The sequence below is a fragment of the Carya illinoinensis genome, chromosome 10, assembly GCF_018687715.1.
Source record: "Carya illinoinensis cultivar Pawnee chromosome 10, C.illinoinensisPawnee_v1, whole genome shotgun sequence".
In the NCBI taxonomy this organism is placed as follows: Eukaryota; Viridiplantae; Streptophyta; class Magnoliopsida; order Fagales; family Juglandaceae; genus Carya; species Carya illinoinensis.
The window spans coordinates 31,176,487-31,182,945 of record NC_056761.1 but is presented as its reverse complement, the minus strand read 5'-3'; positions in this window follow the sequence as shown (position 1 = coordinate 31,182,945).

Below are 6,459 nucleotides of genomic sequence, written 5' to 3'. Positions count from 1 at the left end.
TTTGCAGTTTCTTCAGCTGAGCAATCCTTAGGAGCCGCGATGAAGGTGACATACTTAGAGAATCGATCCACCACCACAATGAGGGTACCGCAACCCTCGGATTTAGGTAGAGCCACTATAAAATCCATACTCACACTTTCCCAGGGGTGAGAAGGAATGGGTAGGGGTTCTAGCAATCCTGCAGGACTTTGATTCTCCACCTTGTCTTGCTGACACACAAGACAAGTCTTCACGTAGAGTTCCACCTCATCTCTTAATTGAGGCCAATAGTAGGAAGCTTCCAGCAAAACTCGAGTACGTCGTTGGCCCGGGTGTCCAGCCCACAAGGAATCATGGCATTCCTTGATAAGGTTCCTCCGTAGGTTTCCCCACTTTGGAACATAGATTCGCCGCCTGATGGTGTAGAGAAGACCGTCCTCTACCCAGAATCTCTTGGTTTTGCCTTCCTTAGCCATGTTCACCAAGTTCTTGGCTAAGGGATCATGCTCCATGCCTTCACGGATCACATCGAGTAGCTCCCCTTGAGCTTGAGTGATAGCAGCAAGTTCACCCTTCCTACTTAGTGCATCAGCAACGAGGTTGGCCTTGCCCGGTTTGTACTCCAAGACAAAGTCAAATTCTGCCAAGAAGTCTTGCCATCTAGCTTGTTTTGGACTTAGTTTCTTCTGACTCTGGAAGTAACTAGTGGCAATGTTATCTGTCTTGACTACAAAATGAGAGCCAAGCAGATAGTGTCGCCAAACTCTGAGGCAATGGATGATGGCCGTCATCTCCTTCTCTTGCACGGTGTATCGCCTCTCAGTCTCATTGAGTTTGCGACTCTCATATGCAATAGGATGTCCTTCTTGCATGAGAACTCCCCCTATGGCAAAATCCGATGCATCTGATTGTACCTCAAAAGGCTTGGTACAATCTGGTAAGGCCATGACCGGTTTCTCCGTGATGGCTGTCTTCAGATCGTCGAAGGCTTCCTGACACCTTGATGACCACTCCCAGGCCCTGTTCTTCTTGAGCAAGTCAGTGAGGGGGGATGCTCTTGTGGAGTATCCCTTTATAAATCTCCTATAATAGTTGACAAGCCCAAGGAAGGATCGGAGCTCGGTAACCTTAGTGGGAGGCTCCCACTTCTTGATTGCCTCAATTTTTCCCTCCTCCATGCTGAGTTTTCCACCTTGGATTTTGTGGCCAAGGAAATGGACTTCGTTTAGAGCGAATGAGCACTTCTCCTTCTTGAGATAGAGTTGGTTTTCCCTTAAGACACGGAAAACAACCCTTAGATGCTCCACATGTTCTTCAAGGGTAGAACTATAGATGACAATATCATCTAGATAGACTACCACAAACTGATCAAGATAGGGGTGGAAGATTTTGTTCATGAGCGTGCAGAAGGTAGCTGGAGCATTTGTGAGGCCAAAGGGCATCACTAGGAACTCGTATGCCCCATAGCGAGTTACACAAGTTGTTTTAGCTTCGTCTCCTTCCGCAATCCTTACTTGATAATATCCCGATCTTAGATCAAGCTTGGAGAAGTACTTTGCATGGCCTAGTTGATCAAATAAATCAGCAATCAAAGGAATAGGGTACTTGTTTTTGATGGTTACCTTGTTTAGAGCTCGGTAGTCGATGCACAGCCTCAACGACCCATCATGTTTTCTTTGGAACAACACAGGTGCCCCGTATGGTGCCTTGGAGGGTTGGATGAATCCGGTATCAAGTAGCTCCTTTAGTTGCCTCCTTAGTTCTTCAAGCTCTGGAGGCGACATGCGATAAGGGGCTTTGGCGGGTGGTTTAGCGCCGGGTTCCATCTCGATCTGATGATCCACCTCTCTCCTAGGTGGTAGTTGCTTGGGCAACTCTGGAGGCATGACGTCCTCATAGTCCCTGAGGACCTTTTGGATCTCCTTGGGTGGAGGGGAGGAAGTCTTCACTTCATCCTCCTCCATGGAGGCCAAGTAAGACACTTCTCCCTTCTTCCATCCTTTCTTGAATTGCATGGCGGATAGAAGTTGGGTAGTGTTTGGCTTGGACACGGTGGGTATCATGCATGGACCCCCTTCTAAGATGCACACCGAGTTATAGTGGGGAAGAGACACTACATTGAACTGTCTCAAGAATTCCATCCCCAACACGATGTCGAAATCATCCATAGGAGCGACCGAGAAATCCACCGTACCTTTCCACGTGCCAAGTTGTAGCTCCACCCCGTGAGCTACACCATCGAGGGGTTTGGCTTCAGAATTCACAGTCTTCAGCCATCCTTGACCCTTCTTAAGAGGAATCCCTAGCCGTGTGGCCTCTTCCTTCTTAATGAAGTTATGAGAAGCTCCTGAGTCGACCATGGCGTGACTCTTCTTCCCATTGACGAACACTTCTACAAACATCAAAGACCCATCCTTGGTGGTTGGCTTTGTGCTTGCCTTTAGGGAGTTGAGAAGTTGTAGACACCCCAGGTGCGACTTCTCTTGGACTTCCTTCTCCTTCAACATAGCATTGAGAGCCTTCCTCTTGGGACAATCTCTAGCCCAGTGTGGTCCGTTACAAAGGAAACAAGCATCCTTTGGCTTCTTATCTTTGGAGTAGTCCTTCTTGCCCTCCTTTGATGTTGAAGGCTTGTCACCTCGGTCTTTATACTGTGGAGGCTTGAACCCCTTCGCTCCCCCACCCTTAGTGTGATTATCCTTTGAAGATTTGGGTTTTGAAGAGTTGTCACTCTTATGGTACTCAAACTCTTCTAAGGTCTCTGCCACGGTCAGGGCGGTGGAGATGTCGTTGACTCCACGACGCTTGAGTTCTTGAGCCACCCAAGATTTGAGACCGTCGATGAAGTTGAAGAGGAGATCTTCTTCACTCATGTTTGTAATTTGAAGTATGAGGGCAGAAAATTCCTCAACATAGTTGCGGATAGAAGAAGTGTGCTTCAACTCCTTCATTCTCTTCCGCGCATGAATAGCCACATTCTCGGGATAGAATTGCCTCTTGAGTTCACGCTTGAACTCTTCCCAAGAATCAATGGAGCAAGTACCCTTCTCTATCTCACTATGCTTACGACGCCACCAAGTACCAGCAAGATTAGTAAGATAGAGGGAAGCAGTACGTACCTTGACACGCTCGTCTTGCATGTTCAAAGCTTCAAAGTAGCGCTCAATGTGCCACATGTAGTTGTCAAGTTCTTTGGCATCCCACTTGCCATCGAACTCTTTTGGTTTGGGGTATCCACCCTTGGTGTCGCCATCATCCCAGCTCCGACGACGCCCCCATTGGCCACTACACGCTTGCATATAGCCCAATCCGCCTTGGTCTCCTCTAGACCGACGCGGTATTCCTCCATTTGCCCTTGGAGTTTCGTTAGCTCCCCCAAGACCCGGTCTTGGAAAGTAACGTTCTCAACACGTTGTGCTTCGATGGTAGGGTGGATGGTGCTCAGAATGGACTCCTTGAGCGACTCGGATTGTCCCTCCAATCCTACCTCCTCCAAACCTTGCTCCACGATGTCAAGTCGGTCCCTGACATCCGCTACTGCCACCTCCATCCTCGTCACTGTGTTGTCGATGGTGCTCACCTCCCTGTGAGACTGATCCCATTCTTCGATCTTGGCCAATATCTTGGCCATGGCCCTCTCGATCCCATCGAGACGAGACTCCATAGATGAGCTTGAGTCCTTCGACCTCTTGCTCTTTCTTGTCTCCTGGACCTCCATGGTGATCTCACTTGGATCCGCCATCCTAACTTGGTTGGCTCTGATACCAACTGTCACGGACTTAGAATTTCTTCACTCGACCCGTGCGGCCTTAGGAGGCTTTCTCTCCCACAAAGCTCCTAAGTAAGCCTTCTAAAGGACTCAAGACAATAGAGAACAAACTAGAGAGAGAAGATAGAGAGAGATGCTCTAGAGAACTTGTTTCTCTTATTGCTTGGTGATTTACACAAATGAGAGCCCCTCTATTTATAGGGAACTCTTGGTACAAAGAATGGTTAGGATTGTGACACTTGTCATCAATCCAAGGGTAAAGAAGTTTCTAGATTGCTACTCTAAAATTGTCTACAATGCCCTTTCTAGAACACTACTCTAAATTGTCTATAACACCCCTTCTAGAACACTCCACACAATTCCACAAGAATACAAAGGACTAGGAGGCTTCTAGAAGGCTAGGGAATTCTCTAGAATTTCTAGGTGGTGACATTAAGCTCTGCCAATGAAACTCATGTAACACACAATTGGACAGTGAACCAACTAGAATCTACTGCTGGTCAGAGACCACCTAAAACTACTGTATTCATAATTTTTACAACAACCTTTCCCAACATGTTCTGCATTGATTCACTACAAGCTCCACTCCAGAGCTGTTTACTGTTCGAAGAATTTAAGAGATGCTAGAGAGGGATGAACAAAGCAGTGAACTACATACCTCGGTTTCATTATTATCTTTCATCAAAAAGAAAACTTATATAGATTTAGAAAAAAACTCTAGGTACCCTGACATTAAGCTCTGCCAATGAAACTCATGTAACACACAATTGGACAGTGAACCAACTAGAATCTACTGTTGGTCAGAGACCACCTAAAACTACTGTATTCATAATTTTTACAACAACCTTTCCCAACATGTTCTGCATTGATCCGAGGAGTGAATATACCATACAGAAGATGAGGGTGAAGTTAGGGAATGGCTTTGCACACTACCTGCATTGCCAACCATAAATGTGCTTGAAAGTATTAAATATTTAGGAGGTAACATGGCTCTCTGAAAAATACAGAAGTTTGCTAATGAACTCGACTATCACAGAGTGTCAGCAAGCTGAGTAATATTGACCAAGTACAGAAAAACTAAAGCACATCTACAATAAGATTACATAAGCACCAACGTCCTTAACGAGTCGACTCAAGCATAAACGAGCGAGCCTAAACGAGCCTTAATCGAGTCGAGTCGAGTTTTTCGAGTATGTCTCATTTACAAATCGAGCGAGTATCTGCTTTAACAAACGAACTTTTTTTTTTTCATGAGTCGAGTTCGATTCGAGTTTAACCAAGCGAGCTATCGAACAGACTAGTTCATTTACAGCCCTAATGACCTTGTATGAGGCAACATATTGATGCAGGATTTGCGTAGGTGATCCCATATAGTCAATGACAAAGCTTTCTCGAATCAGCATTTGGTTGAAATCTAAATCTAGTTGTAAGCACAATTGCGCACTAATATGTGCATTAATCTAATGTAATTGATTAAAAAGTAGATTTTATGGAAAATAGTACTAATTTAAATTTTGAATACAAAGAAATCAATATTGGTACGCAGATTAGGAAATGACTATATTATCCCATAATCTTGAAACATATGTACCGTCAGTCCTTGCAAACCTAATTATGAAAGAATTACACGAGGAAGCACATGTTGTTAAGCTAGTTTCAACTGGAGAATTGGTAGAAAACAACAATCCACAAAACCCAGGAGTTGGAACGAGAGATGGGAAATCATGTCTCATGTCAACGAAAAACATAAACAGAGAGAAAGGAACTCGAGGTACGACTACCTGTCACATATTTTCGAGTAAAAAGCAAACCCCATTTCCAACTTGGGAACGGAAAGCTACGGATTTTACTACAAGCTGAAGAAACGAAAACAAAGTACCTGTCGAGTAGGATGATCATCTTTGCTGATGGTGGAAGCGCTTTGGACACTCTGCTTAGCAAAGGGTTCGTCATTTTCCATATATTATCCGGTGAAAGAACTTCTCAAAAAGAAGGAACGGCAGGGGATAGAATGCTAGAATCAGAACAAGCAGAGGGCAAGTAAAGGAGATATATGGACAAATGGCACCTGAGACTCGAATGGAGCGAAGTGCAAGTGAAACTGAATTTCTCTTCTGCTAGTTTTCTTACCTTTCTTCTAACTTTCTATATATGCGCCCCCAAGTTTCCGAGAGACATGAAACTGAACAGCCGTCGTGGGTTCCTCGTACAAGAAGTTAGGATGAGATACATGTTTCGTTTTTCCTTCCAATCATATTTAAAGTTTAAAGGTTTAATTCATAAATGAATGTCGAAATCTGAATACGTATTTTATGCTGTTATCTTAATGATTATAGTTTAATTAATACAAAAATTTATAATTTACGTTTTGGATCGGAACAAAAGGACAACTTTAATAATCTACTATTTGCAAAAGGAATTACGTAGCGTCTAATCTCAAACTCTTCCCACCGCTAATATGTATTATTTATGAGTAATCCTATATACTAAACTTTTATTTTACTTTCATTCTATTATATAAGATATATCATATTTATTATCATTTAATAATAAAGAAGCATTAATAAATAATTATTTAATTGTGATAAATGTGTCATATCTTACTTAATGAACTAAAAGTATGATAGTAATATAGTGTATAGAATTTTTCATTATTGATATATAATCCTTTGGCATTTTCTTTTATAGTTATACTGCATGCAGTTATTTTT